The 16,014-nt window shown below is 37.4% G+C and overlaps 1 protein-coding gene across 2 annotated transcripts in view; it reads left to right on the forward strand.

Moving 5' to 3' along the window:
• The window catches only part of hif1al (hypoxia inducible factor 1 subunit alpha, like), a 35,814-nt gene that overhangs the window by 537 nt on the left and 19,263 nt on the right, over positions 1 to 16,014 (forward strand). The window lies entirely within an intron of this gene.

Here is a 16,014-nt window from a genome sequence, read left to right on the forward strand (position 1 = left end):
GAAGTTTAAAAGAAAAACATTTTCATGAAGAAAATCAAGGTCAATGAAGTTACCATATTTGGTTCCTGACGCATATGTGGCAAAAAAAAAAAAAAAAAGGAAATCATAGAAGTATTTTTGAAAAATACAAGAAAAAACACATGTAAGGTGAAAGGAACATGTATGTTATAACATTAGACCAACATAAGTGCTGGTCCAGACACATGTCAACATCCACATTATCCCTTTGAACAACTTTCCTTACATTAGTACTAGGGATGTAACAACATGAAAATTTCATATCACAGTTATTGTGACCAAAATTATCACAGTTATCATTATTATCGCGGTATTGTTGTAATGTGTTCAAAATGTTCAAAAACTACGTATATGCACACTGAAATAATGTAGCCAAGTTGTATTTTTAAAAAAACAACAACAAATAAATAACACACACAATGTAATTTCTGTGGCAGAAACATTAAAATATTAACATGTCAACATCAAACATACAAATGTGCATTAAAGACAGCACCTTATGGCCATAAGAGATATCTGCACCAGGGGTGGGAATTAATAGGATTTTATCAATATTAATGTTATTGTGGATTCTGTTTACAAATCTAATTCCTTATCAAGTCTCCTATCAATTCCTGAGTGTTTTTTTTTTTTTTGAGTGGGGAAAAAAGGAGTTGGACAGGTCTCTGCTGGATGAGGATCTGAAGCAGCGGGGGCCGGGGAGGGTTTTACAGTAGCGTGGCCCCTGTCCGTGCACGTGTGCTCGAACAAACCGGGTCCGTGCGCTCGCTCGCTCGGACGGACCCGGGTCCATGCGCACGTAATCGGACGGACCGAGTCTTCAGAGGCCAGACATTACAAACTGCATACGCACACCTGGAGTGCCGCTGCTTGACCAGGAAACAAAGAGCATCATTGTGATTTTCAAAGTGCGGTAATCAAACATGGTTATCATAATAATTAGAATTTAAATGGTAATACTAACTGTCGGAAATTTTACCGCGGTTTATCATTATACTGGTAATCGTTACATCCCTAATTAGTACCATTACTTTAGGGCTGTACGATATTGAAAAAAACTGACATTGCAATTTTTTTTTTAAAATCCTGCGATATGAAAAACTACTCAGGAGGATATAACAGCTGTGTGGTACCGACGTAAATAGTCAAACAAATTAGTTGTGTTCCCTCTCGTTGTGTCGACAGGTGCAAGGTACTGTCGACACAGAACACATGTTTCAGTATTATCCTTCTTGTAGCCGAAATAATTCCAGATAACTGACGTTGCTGTTCTTTTTGGCACCAAGTCTTCGTTTTCGGTGATTTTCTCTTGTTTGTTGCTCTTTTATTTTTTTTCAATGTTGTTACCAGCGACTCACTCCATGCGCAGGGGCATGGTCTGCTTCGGCAAACTGATAAAGAATGATTGTGATTGGTGGATCGCTGTGCCCGGTGTGTGTCAGGTACTCAGGTTGAAATCAGATGAGAACATGTTGAGTTCATTTGCCTCCTACATTGTAGGACCTGTGATGTGACTATTGCACACACACACACTGCAATGATGATGCTCAAACAATATATTGTGCAGCTGTACATTACTTCATGGTATCTAATAAAGCAGGTCCAGTCTGTGTTCATGCAGAGGTGGACCTTACAGACCCTGTAGACCACACTGGACCTGAGATTGTTGACTCTCTGTCTTCACTGTAACTGTTCCTGTGACTGTCTTGTAATGTATGTGGAAATGACCAAAAATAGTCATTTGCCTAATAAAGGGTTAATGTAGTATAGTAGCCCTTTAATTTGATGTGACTGATGTGTTGATGCAGATCAGACTCAGTAAAGCAGCCTTTGTTGTTTCAGTCTCAGCTGAGGCCTGTAGTCACGTGTTTTCGTGCCTTATTGGACTGGGTTTGCTTTGGTTTGCTTCGTGGTGCAGGTCGTTTCCCTTGTGACTTTGCTTCAGATTCTTTCCAGATTTAGGTTCATGACCTTCTTTAACTTGGTCAATTCCTGATGTTTGTACAGATGTTTGTACTTTTATTAATACAAAAGTGTTTGGGTGCATTTACAGATGCACAGTGTGTTGGAATTTGACGGGGGATTTTTGGTGCATTCAAGTGCACCTCATAAACACTGATGTGTACTTCATTGGCCTCAAAGGTTGAATGAAACTGGAAACTTGATGGTGATGATGATGAACTTTATTTTGAACATAGGTAGGAATAAAATATAAAGGTGAACGAGAGGCAAAGAGAAATTACAAATTTGAACCAGAAACTTCAGAATATTGAGTGCAATAAGGTGCAATAAGTGTTTGTTGTTGTTTTTTTATCAGTAGTTTATAATGTAGATATCAGGATAGTTGAGGGTGCATTTTTTTCTTACCTTTGGGTTCCCACAAATTTATCTTTTGGATCTTGAGCTGAAGTTTTACCTTTTTCCCCAGTTATCTGATGAATCCTAATCCTTTCCCACATCTGTTCTCACATTAGTGTGGTATTTATGCCCTTGTATCACATTAAACCAAAACCCTAACAGGTTTTACATAATTAGAATTTCAACAGTCTGTATTCTTTACTCAGGTTTCCCACAGTCTATATATGTTGGTTTATGTACATCTATGTATATTTATAAATGTTTCACTAGATAGAACCCATAAAGTGAATGTATTGTAATGTGCAGACACTGTTTGGAAATAGATCTGTAGCTCTGAGACAAACATTCCTTTTGAATAAAACCCATTCTCTCATTAATTCTCAGAATTTCACATTTTGGTCCAAGACTGTATCTTAGAAACAACCAACTAGCACTTTTGACTTATTTTTTCTTTAATAGTGACTCAAATTTGATAAAATTTAACTGCTTTTATTCTGGAAGCGTTTTACTTGTAGACCAGTGTAATTAGATGCATTAAAAGTAAAATGTAAGGAGCCCAAACTACAGAAATTTGGGTTAAAAGTTGGGAGGGAATGTACAGGGTGGGGAAGCAAAATTTACAATGAACATTTAGTTGTTTTTTCTCAGCAGGCACTACGTCAATTGTTTTGAAACCAAACATATATTGATGTCATAATCATACCTAACACTATTATCCATACCTTTTCAGAAACTTTTGCCCATATGAGTAATCAGGAAAGCAAACGTCAAAGAGTGTGTGATTTGCTGAATGTACTCGTCACACCAAAGGAGATTTCAAAAATAGTTGGAGTGTCCATAAAGACTGTTTATAATGGAAAGAAGAGAATGACTATGAGCAAAACTATTATGAGAAAGACTGGAAGATACTATTAAAGAAGAATGGGAGAAGTTGTCACCCGAATATTTGAGGAACAGTTGCGCAAGTTTCAGGAAGCGTGTGAAGGCAGTTATTGAGAAAGAAGGAGGACACACAGAATAAAAACATTTTCTATTATGTACATTTTCTTGTGGCAAATAAATTCTCATGACTTTCAATAAACTAATTGGTCATACACTGTCTTTCAATCCCTGCCTCAAAATATTGTAAATTTTGCTTCCCCACCCTGTAGAAAATTGTACCTGAAACTGTACTGAAGGACAGTGTTTGTATTTGTTTTTATGTCTTTAAATATTCAACAGGCTGTTGAACTGTGTGTTTTAGCTTCCACTGAAATGTCTGCTTTTAATAAAGAACCATCCTGCATTCAGCCAGCGTCTGCAATGTCAGAGTCCAGCATCTGCAGGACTCAACAGGTTATTGCATCACCAGGCGGATCTCGTGTCCTGAACCGACCTGAATAAAACCATATAAAACATCATGAGGTTCCATAAACCCGGGTCTGTTCATCTGGTCCAGGTCTCTGTTCAAGGGTTCAGCTTCTGTTACTGATCTTGTTGAGTTTAATTCTAATGCTGAAATAGCTGCGGGGGTCAGCGTAGTCCAGGCAGAGCTCTGCATTCCTGGATTTATGACCCACATGACCCCACCCCACCCCCCTCACCCACCCCCCCAGCTGAGTGGGGGTGGGAGCTTTGTGTTCAGCTCGGTCAGGCTCAGGCTTGAGTGTTGGTATGTAGGACATCGGTGAACACAGCAGGCCTTTATTTACAAAGATGGTGAAAATGTTGATATTGTCAGTAGCTCATGGTCTGTTTTATTTACACAGTTGTCGTTTATCGCCTCCGGCTTTTCTGTTCAGATGAATCTAAATAATCTGCTGAACGTTGAGTCTACTAGTGTGTAGGACTGGGGCTGAGCTGTTCTGACAGGTTCATTTTACAGGGATTTATTAACAATTATTATTTCTTGAGAGTTTCCTACAGAGACCGGGGTTATTTGAACCTTTTCTCATTACTTTTCCACTCATATAGTTGTATTTATTTTTAACTATGTATTGCAAGCCACTGTGTTATTGCCTTTTAATTGCTTTTATACTGCTTATGTCTTTTATTCTAAATGTATGATTTAATCTTTTACACTTGTACTGTGGAAGACCTCTGTGCAATAATTCCTCTGTACCTGAATGTGTACAAATGGCAGTAAACTCTTATCTTATCTTACCTTTTACACAAAGGCACAAACGTGTGTGTATATTGTAAAATATAGTTTGTGTAGTTAATTTCATTTTCATTGCTGGACGTTAATAGCAAAGTTCTTTCTAGACTTTAACTTAATTAAGTGAGACTCTATTCACTATTTCAAGACTCTAGCGGAGTAAAATAGCCTATGACAGACCCCACAGTCTACATAATTAATACAAAATGTTATTCTCTGTGTATTATATATGTTGATAAATAATATTACCATGGTATAAATAAGTGGCATTAATATGTTTACATTATCAGCTAAAACACGTTTCAGTATTTAAGTGTAACTTCTTAACACGTTAAAGGTTTTAAAGATGTGTCACATTGCAGACATCATCATCAATACTTGTAATGGACAGACTTGAGTTGATTATCTGAAGTGTTGATTATTTTCTCAATTAATTAATGAATCCTTGTAAAGCTTAAAATGTTATTCAGCTGTATTTAGTTCACACTTAAGAGATGTTCAGAGACTGTCACAAAAAAGGAAGAAACCAGGAAATATCACACTGAAGCTACAGTTTGATTTTTTTTTTGACAATTATTGTTGCATAAAAAATAGAATAGATCAGAATCAGAATTCATTTATTTGTCATTGCACAGCAGTACAACGAGATTAAAAGCTAACCTTGAAGTGCGACCACATAAAAAAAATATCTGTAACAATAGCCAATGCAGTAACAAAATACAATTTGAGTAAAGTGACAGTCACTGTTACAGGAGCAATGAAAATCAGTTTAGCAGCAAACAGTTAAAATGAAAAAGACTATATAAAGCATCATACAAAACACTGAAAAATATTGGCAATATACAAAAATTACAGATAAAATATTAAATATACAAACACTGCTGATTACTAGGGCTGAAAGGTATATCGTTATCATATCGCTATCTAGATATGAACATTCAAGATATTAATATTGAAAAAGCAACGATATAAACAATATAGATTTCCCCCGCGCTCACCCTGCGTGTACAGCTCTGGAAGTCACAAGAAATTTCATTTATTCGTACTTTATGTTAATGTTGATGACTGGCAGGGAGTTCTTATAAATAAAACTGCACTTTTCACATTCTTTTGTATTATGATGTTTGTATTTTTCTGAAAAATGCTAGGTTTTCACCAAACCCATAGTCATATCGTATCGATATCGAGATATCTGGCATGAATATGGAATTTTGTCTATATCGTTCAGCCCTACTAATTACGAGTAAAATATATAAGAAGCTAACTCTAAGAATATGTACAAAATAAAAGCATATATACAGGTAATAACTATACAAGGTAAAATTAAAGAAACTATCGCCTTTGTTCATGATTATTGTACCGAGGTAGGGTGAGTATTGTAATGAAAATTAGACTGGAAGGGGGTTAATTTAACCACTTGTTGGTAAAAACTATTTGAGTTTGTTTTTTTTGTTTTGTTTTTTTTTTTTGAGTGAGCTGAATCTCCTTTTGGAAGGGAGGGGGCAGAAGAGGGTGTGGTGTGAGGGGGATATCGGAGTATATCATGATGTAATTTCTAAATGAAAGTGTGTTCAGATTTATCTTGTACTGACTGGAGATGGTGTAACTGAGGACACAATAAACTGAATCATTATGATATAAACCTTTATTCACCAGTAAAATGATGTGTGTAGCTGTTAAAAGCCTGAGATTCACACACTACAGCCAACGACAGAAATAGACTGAGAACCTAGAGACCCTCACCAGTGTTGTGTTTTGGTGGGGGGTGGGGGGGGCGTTGTCCTCATGTTCCTCTCTACAGGAAAAACCCTGCACTTGGTCTGATAAGAAAAGGATCCATGACCCATTTCAGTGTAGAAACGGTAGCGCTGTTGTGTTTCTATTTGTGTGTGTGGAGGCAGTTGGATACGATATGCCGTCCCTGTCGCTGACTCAACAAAACAAACCTCTGGCCTGGTTTGGTTTGGTACAGTTTGGTACAGTTTATTCCAACATAAACAAGGCTCAGTAAGTTATTGTTCACGTTTCGGTCTGCGTGTCTGCTGTAACATGAGACGGCGGTGACGCAGTGGTGCGGATGTGAATGCCATAGAAGCGTTTCCTTCTGCTCTCGAGTCAGATGAGGACATTGTGTTCTTGATAATGTACACACACACACACACACACAGCTATACAACTGCAGAGGATGTGTCTGTTCACTGGGTTCAAGGTTGTCTACATGGTGTGAATGATTGAGCGCATATGTGGTGGAGTTTGTGCTTCATTGGAAAATAAATATAATTTCATCTTTTTAAGCTATTATTATTAAAAAAGGGCTGGATGATCTGGTCTAAAGATCATATGAGGCTTTTTTGTGGTAGAATCATAGTTTTAGTTGTAATTAAAAGTTTCTTCTAGTTTAGTCTGTGTGTGATTCTTTGTGTTGTTGCATCATTTTCTACCAAATTATTCCATTATTTCTTCAATCTGTAGCTGAACTAAACACTAGTCTGAATTTTCTTGTAACTAAAACCACAGTGTTTAATTAGTTGACCAGACCGCAGACTAATTTGTCCAGCTGGAATTTTATAATGAGTCTAAAATGTTTTTCCGCTCTAACATTAGTGTAAACCAGAGTTCAGGAGTCACAGCTGACGGACTTGCTGTAATTCCTCATCATTATTTGTTCAGTAGCAAAAACAACATGTGACGCAAACTCTGCAAGTTCAGGCAACTGAGCCCAAACAGGTTAGCGCAGATAGACGCTAAAGTAAATGGACTGAAATAACCTATAGACTAGTGCAGCACTCTGTAAAATGTCGTTCTTACCTTCATAAAATAATAAACTCTTAATTAGTTCTTTAATGAAGTGATCTGTTCAATCCGTCTGAAAAGTAGATCAGTAACCCAGACTTAGTTTTAGAATCCTGGAAGAAAATGCTATAATTTTCATTTAAATAAATCTTTTTTAGACCATTAGTATCTAGGTTCAAGATTACTTTATTTATACCCGTGGGTAGATTTGTTTTGCAGACAGAATGATTGCATTTGGCAGTACAACAAACACACACTGAACCTGTTAGGCAGGTACTTGATCGAGTGTCAAGATAAAAAGTGCTCAGTGTTCCACCATTCATCAGTATAGCAGCATGGATAAGTAAAAGGATAAAATAAATAAATGAGATCAAATAAATAAAAACAAGATGCAATAAAACACAATAAAAACCTCAAGAAGAAGTGTAACTATAGTATAACCATATCTGTGTCTGAAACTTTCGAAACGCTACAGCAGATGATGACATGAAAAAAGGTTGAAAACAAAACTTTGGAACCAACTACAGCGACGCATCAGGGACTAATCTCAGGTTTATAAGTGTAGAACACTGTGGAGTATGTGCACGTTTTCCCTCTTCTGCAGTTGGTATTCAGATGTTGACACTGACATTCCTGCTGTGCAAACACACTGTCAAGAGCATAATGCCAGAGACAAAAACACACCCTGGTCGTGACATACTTGTACAGTATTGAGTAATCCTTGATCCATGTACACAGTGCAGGACATGGTGTTCTGCAGCCCCTCCCCGCTGGCAGACCACTCGCTGCTGTCAAAGTATTATTAGCCTTGGTAACAGTAGTACATTAACAGGAGTTGTAGTATGTAGTTCAGACCGTACAGTTCAGCTGAGGTGAACTTAAAGGTCTACAGCACCAGGTTTAACTGGTACAGATAATATTGATATAAAACAGTAAAAGAGGTCGACTGATAGTGGAGTTTTAAAGGCTGATAGAACAGTGATGGCTAATAATTTGGCCAAGATCATCCCTGTTTTGTCCATATATATATATATATATATATATATATATATATATATGTGTATATATTTTTTAGGGATGCACCGATACGGGTATCGGCATCGGCTCCGATACTCAGTGTGTGTACTCGTACTCGTAAAAGATATCCGATACAAATGCACCGATATCACTTACAGCCGTATGACATTCACAGTTCAGTGCGGCGGTGGAATAATGTGTGGGGAGTGTGGAGATTTTTCAAAATAAATGACGGTGATAAAAGTAACGCTGACTGCAAGTAACATTAAAGACACAGACAGATACGGACGCAGCGTTCTGTCCGTCCTCTGCGTACATTCCATCCATTTTCCAGGTGCTGGCAGATGCGTAAACAGAATGAGAACACCAGCGGGTGTACGGAGCGTTGCGGACCGCCGCCAACAAAAGTGAAAACGAAACTTATCACTCATTTCTCTTTTCTCTTCCTGCTGAAGCTTAGCTTTTAAACCTTACCGGTGAAAACGCAATATTAGTATCACATTAGTGTTGCCTCTGTCATCTCCATGTTTGTTATTACTGATTTTCTTCTTCTTCTTCTCAAAAAACTTTTCTTTTCTTCATGGTATTTGTCCAGTATGGTTAATTCAGAGCAGCGCCCCCTGGTGGATTAACTGAGAAACGCTCATTCCAACACATTAAATGTCAGTAGCAGCACTTTTTTCCAGTCAGACTAATGACAACAACATTAAAGCACATTTTCAAAAGGAACTACAAACTGGAATGGGATTATTAAAGCTATACCTACCGATGTGGCATTTCTCACAGCACTTAGTAAAAGTTTGAACATGAACAACCCGCCTCCCTCCAAAGCCCCGCCCCCTTCTCTCTGCCTGAGCTCTGAGGCTCCTCCTCCTCTCTCCTCATGCGCGATGGAAACGGAGGAGGAAGCAGAGGTGGAGGTCCGGTCCGTTTTGGCGTGTCCGCGGACCCCTCCCTCAGTAATCAGATGCATCATCCACCTGCCGCGGGCCCACGGCTCCTGTTCCATCAGTAGACCTGGTCTGTGCAGTACTGGGTCAGGGTCTTCACTGCAGTACCCAGGGGATGGGCGCGCGCACTGTGAACGCGCGGCCTCCGCGAATTTTCCGTGGACATTTGAAGTTTCATAGTCCATACAATTATCATCCTACATCATCTTACATGTGTGACACCATGTACATGTACCTGTATGAGTCCCACCGTCAGAAAAGCTGAGCTTTATGCAGACCTGTTCAGTCCAGTACAGCTGACTTCTGGACTTTTATCTCCATCCTTCATTCATCAGACTCCCGTTTGTTCTCCTCAGTTGTTGTTTCTGTTCATAAATCAGTTTTTTCCCTTCCACATGTGCATGTCAGTTCTATCCAAACACATCCTAGACAGTAGACTGTGGTCAGTGACAGGAGGAGCAGCGCGAGTGAAGCGTCAGATTCAGAGGGACACATATCGGATGTGAGACGGCGATAATGGATCAGATGCTGGACAGGCGTAATGGATGATTGACAGGAGGCTCAGTCAGGTTCGGCCAATTATTTTATTCGGACCGACTAAAATGATTGGTCAGACTTTTATTAGAAATATATGAGAATTAAACATTTTTGAGTTTCAATACCTGGCGGATTTCTTTTACATTTTAGTTTGACACACACTTATTAGGAGCATTTTAAGATGACAAAAGAAAAGTGTAAAAATGCCACATCATACGGTATAGCTTTAAGTACTCATATCGGTACTCGGTATCGGCAAGTACTCAAATGTAAGTACTCGTACTCATCCTCGGTCTGGAAAAAAGTGGTATCGGTGTATCCCTAATATTTTTTATTGAGTAACTGAGTAAAAATTCAGGGCTCATTTTTTATAGTTACACTCTTGTGCATACAGTGTTGAAGACATTTAAGTTTGAATATAGTTTTGAGCACACAAATGATATTTCTTTGAAAAATAAAAAACAAAATACCACAGCATAGGTAGAACAACAATAGACTAATACAAACACTCACACACTCACACACTCACATGCTTCAGGCTTCAGTGTTCTATCCTGTCGGTGTCATCTGATCCATAAAAGCCCCTCCTTCATAAAAGGCTGTTTGTATTACCTGATGAACACGTGTCCATGTGCAGTGATCTGGAAACCTGAGGATACAACACATGGGGACACACTGAGATTTCACGTGCAAGTCAAAGTGTATGAATGATATCCTGATATCTTGTGACATAAAACAACAAACAGTAGGGGTATAAGAAAATATCTGTACTGTGATGTTTCCTTTCATGATACTGTATCGATATTAAAAAGTGCTGTATTTAATATTTTTAGGTATTTATGCAAAAGCAGACAAGGCAGGGGTTCATTTTTGTTTTCTTGTTTTCTTTTTGTTTAATATATTTTGGAAATCCTGCAGCCTCTTTTATTTACATAGTCACATCAGGTATTTTGCTCTTTTTGTATACTACAGTAGTAGTATTATGATATTGCAGGTCATGCATGTAGTTTTTTTGAAACTAATAACACTGTTTTGTTAAATAATGGTTATTTCAAGCATTCTAAAACCACTTTTTACTGTCTGAAAGAGGCAGATGTTTGTTCCTTTGTTAGGATTGGATGATTCAGAGACTGTACACTATACATTCTTTTCACAATTACTTCAATATGAACGTTTGAGCAGGATCTTCAACTGTCTATAAAACATAATTGTATTTATTTTGTGTGTGTGTGTTTGTTTTTTGTTTTGTTGTCAGATGTTAAAATTTTATTCATCCAAATCCTGCACTGTAAGATGAAAATTTTGTGATATAGTATTAGATCCTGTTCTGATCAAATAAAAACTTGAGTATTTACGCATATTTGTGGTGTAATTACATTTTTCCAGGAAATAATCTCTCACAAAAAGAAACAAAACAAACAAAAAAAATCACCTTGTTAACAGTATCGTTATATATTGCGCTGTATCATGATCCTAGTGTTGTGATTTGTATCGTATTGCCAGATTCTTGTCAATACACCCCCTTAACAAACTGCAGCTGTTTGAGGCAGTTGTTCGGTGAAGATGTGGAGTTCCATTTTCATGAAGTCGTGTTAATTCCAGTGGGTGTTTTCCATCGTGCTGCGTCTCATCTAAAAGTCTAATTCTTCAGTGGCAGTTTGAAGTGGTTTACATTCAACCTAAACTGTGATAAGTTTGTGGGTTGTTTTGCCTTCGTCTGCGTTTGTGTTTGTGTGGGTGTGTCCACACTGTCCGGTGTTTTGAATGGGGGGATGTGAGCGGTCAGATGTCCATTTGAGTGTATTCAGCTGCACTTCCCATCTGATGTAACGTGATCGTCGTCGAATTTAAAAATACGTCTTACAGGGTCATTATGTCAGAGGGACCTCGTACCCCAGAGCCAACGGGGCCGGGGTTTATTTACACCTGACGTGTCGACTGATGTGATGACAGGTCTGTAAGAGAAGACAAGCACAGATAGACGGCAAAGATTATACTGAAATAGACAAAATAAAACACATGTTGAGTCTGAGGAAGTTTCTTACCTGCAGTGGTGGTGTTTTGTTCAAGAGGTTAAGGGATTGTGTAGTTTTAACCCTTTATCAGGCAAGTGACTATCTTTGGTCATTTCCACATACATACAAGACAGTGACAGTAATAGTTCCAGTGAGGACAGCAAGTCAATAGTCTCAGGTCCAATGTGGTCTCCAGGGTCTGTAAGATCCACCTCTGCATGAACAGTGAGTGGACCTGCTTTGTTAGGTACCATGAAGTAATGGTACTAATGTAAGGAATGATGTTCAAAGGACCACCCTTGTTTTCTTCAATTTCTTGTTCATTTTAATGCCTGGTTCAACTAAAGGTACATTTGTTTGGACACATATAATAACAACAAAAATAGCTCATAGTAGTTTAATTTCAGAGCTGATATCTATCCATTTTCCATGTTTTCTTGATAAAAACCAAAATTACTTCAGTTCTTACATCAATAGCTATGACATTGTACTGACAGAAACAGGGCTTTTAGGCATTCTATGTTTTCTGTCGGATTTAGTCACATGATACACACAGGCGTTAGTACTTGATTGCATAACCAATGTTTTTGATGACTTTTGATGGTCTAATACACAGGTGTCAAACATGCGGCCCGGGGGCCAAAACCGGCCCACCGAAGGGTCCAATCTGGCCCGCAGGATGAATTTACAAAGTGCAAAATGCAAAAATTACTCTGAAGATATTAACAGTCAAGGGCATTAAACTCAAAAATAATAGCATAATAACCAAGAAATAATGACTCCAAATGTTCTTGGTTTAATGTGAAAAAATTAAGATGACATTATGCTTCTAAATAATGGCAACACCAATTGTTTCTCTTTGCTTTATTGCAAAGAACATTAAATTCTGATATCCTTTAACAATAAAATGTCAGTAACCTGAACAAATATGAACAACCTGGAATGTCTAAAGAAAAATAAGTGCAATTTTAACATTATTTTGCCTGTTTTGTGCCTTGGTAGATCTGATCCATAATGCACATGTATTAATCATAAGTTAAGGCAGAATATTGATAAGATTGTACTTGTTTTTCTTCAGAAATTTCAGTTTTTCCAGTTATTCACTTCTTTTTTAAATTTTTGGATTGAAATAGTTTCATCATCTAATATTATTTTTTTTACTAAAAAATTTGGAGTCGTCATTATTTATAGGTTATCATGTTATTATTTCACTGGTTCGGTCCACTGGAGATCAAATTGGGCTGAATATGGCACCTGAACGAAAATGAGTTTGACACCCCTGGTCTAATAGTCTTTTATGTTCTAAAATACATGTTCCTTTCACCTTACATATGTTTTTTTTGTATTTTGCATATACTTCTTGGACGTTTTTTTGCCACTTTCGGGCAAGGAACCAAATATGGTATCTTTATTGACGTTGATTTTCGACATGACAATACAAAATTTAGAAAAATTTCACAAAAGTAATTAAGTCTTGCTATGTACTCCAATAACACACTAAGGTTGACATTTTGAATTTCAGAGTATTTCTATGAGTGAACTGTAAAGAGTTAAAGGCAGATAGTTTATAAAGCTGATCAAAAGTTAAAATGCTGTCCGCAGTAGGAACCCGCCTCTAAAACAGCTCCTGGCATGTAATTGATGGAATCGTACCTGTGTATTATTATAATAGTACATGTTATGTAGGTCAGATGAACTGGTTTATTGTGGTAATAAGAGCTGTTTGTGTCTGATGTGGTTTTATGACGAGCTGTTCTGTTTTTATAAGAGGTCAGTGTTTTACCACAGACTGAAGGTCAAACATTATTATTTAACACAGGGAGTTGGACTCTTACTGTTCAGTGTTAAAAATGTGTCATTGAAGCCAATTCAAACCCAGGTATAATATTTTTTCTAGCTACCGTATGAAGAGCAAATTTTTTAGCTTATTGGTACAAGTATGAGTATTTGAAACTGCATACACAAAAAAGATTGAAATTCAAAGTTCAGTTAAACATTGACGTACATCAGGCCGTAATAACACCCAAAATTACTTTGCATGAACTAGAAATTGATTATTTTTCAATTTTTTTTTTTTTTTGGTAAATGACAAAAAACTGCCATTTGAAGGTTTAGAATATTTAAAAATGAATGGTTATTTAATATCAATAAGGTGGTCAGATGTAGGTGAAAAAAATGAATATAATATTAGTTAAATGTAGAATATTTTTTAGAGTTGAAGAGGCACTTTTTGTGCTTAGTGGTACAAGTGTGACTGAACTGACTGAATTAATCAAAACATCTTATAAAATTATCAGTCTAAATATTTTTTATGAAGAGGAAACATCCAAATTCAGTTACAGCTTCTTAAATGGGAATATTTTCTGTTTTTGTTCCATTATTTTGAGACATTAACTGGATATTTTCAGTTGGGGATCAAACGGGACATTTCCAGACAACATCTTTGACTTTCAGTCTCATTTTATGGACGAAACATTCAATGGACAATGATAGCGGTTGTTTTCCGGGCTCCTCAGAACCTCTCATATACTCATCAAAACAGTGTGTGATCTGTTTTCTTTGACCTTTGACCTGGTGAGTCTTCAAAGTGGATCGGTGTGGTGTCAGCTGGCGACTCCAGGGCGCAGCTGAGGTTATTCCTGGAACAGAATCTGACAGATATGTGGTGCTGCTGAGGGTTTCATAGTTTGGAGTTAAATGTCACTTCATTTATTTTCATCTGGACTGTCTGACATTTTTTAATTCCACTCCAATGTTGTAAATATGTTATAAATGTGTATAGAGTCTGTTTAGTTCTGTTTGTTCTGGTTCTCCTTTTTCTTGTTTTTGTTCTTCTTGTTCTTGTGTTCTTGTTCTTCTTAGTCTTCTTGTTCTTGTGTACTTCTTCTTCTTGTGTTGTTCTTGTTCTTCTGTTCTTCTTGTTCTTGTGTTCTTGTTCTTCTTGTGTTTTTCTTCCTCTTTTGTGTTCTTGTTCTTCTTAGTCTTCTTGTTCTTGTGTACTTCTTCTTCTTCTTGTGTTGTTCTTGTTCTTCTGTTCTTCTTGTTCTTGTGTTCTTGTTCTGGTTCTTGTTGTGTTTTTCTTCTTGTGTTCTTGTTTTTGTTGTGGTTCTTGTGTTCTCGTTCTTGTTCTGGTTCTTCTTCCTCTTGTGTTCTTGTTCTGGTTCTTCTTGTTCCTGTGTTTTTCTTCCTCTTTAGTGTTCTTGTTCTTCTTAGTCTTCTTGTTCTTGTGTACTACTTCTTCTTGTTCTTGTGTTGTTCTTGTTTTTGTGTTCTTCTTCTTGTTCTGGTTCTTGTTATGTTTTTCTTCTTGTGTTCTTGTTCTTTTTGTTGTGGTTCTTCTTGTGTTCTTGTTCTGGTTCTTCCTCTTGTGTTCTTGTTCTTCTTCTGGTTCTTGTTCTTCTTGTTCTTGTGTTCTGGTTCTTCTTGTTCTTCTTCTTCTTATAATAGTAATAATATATAGTTTTTTGCACTAGCTTTATGTTTGCACACTTTTTCTTGCACTTTATTCTGTTGCTGCTTTGACGGTTGAATTCCCACGCTGTTGGATCAATAAAATCTAATCTTATTTGATGAATGTGTGAAAGCTCTGGGTGGTTGAACTCGGTTCCAGTAGATCCTAGATCCTGGGTTTCTGGCTGATGTTGTGTGTTTGATGTGGACGGATGTTTGTGTTGTCATGTAGAGTGAGAATACGGTCCAGTTTGAAGTGACTGTAAATCAGCCCACAGTGTGACAGTCAGTGGGTTTGAGAGAATCCAAGCCCTGCTGATGTTTTGTCAGCACATGTTATTTGAGTCGAAGCAGAGAAAAAAAGAAAGAAAGAAAGAGGGGGAGGAGCTGGACCATTCCCAGCGCTCAGACAAATAACATTTTGTTCTCTGTAGTTTTGGACATGTCTCTTTTATTTTTGCCATCAGTTCTGTTCCCACTTATGAAAGTAAATCCAGGAATGTTCTAATGGCTGAACTCCCATCACAACCCGGAGTCCTTCTGCCTCTAAACACAACATTAGGTTACATTAGGGTGACGACAAACTGACTTTTTTTTCATTCCTAAAGTTCAGTTCCACAGAAAAATCCCCGAGTGAAATGGACGATCCCAGGACTAAACTAGAATTAGAGATTTCCTGGACACAAAAACAGGAGCATGTGACATTTTAGTGACAACTCAAAAGAATGCCTTCACCCTT

This window comes from Sphaeramia orbicularis, chromosome 13, assembly GCF_902148855.1.
Source record: "Sphaeramia orbicularis chromosome 13, fSphaOr1.1, whole genome shotgun sequence".
NCBI classification, from domain to species: domain Eukaryota; kingdom Metazoa; phylum Chordata; class Actinopteri; order Kurtiformes; family Apogonidae; genus Sphaeramia; species Sphaeramia orbicularis.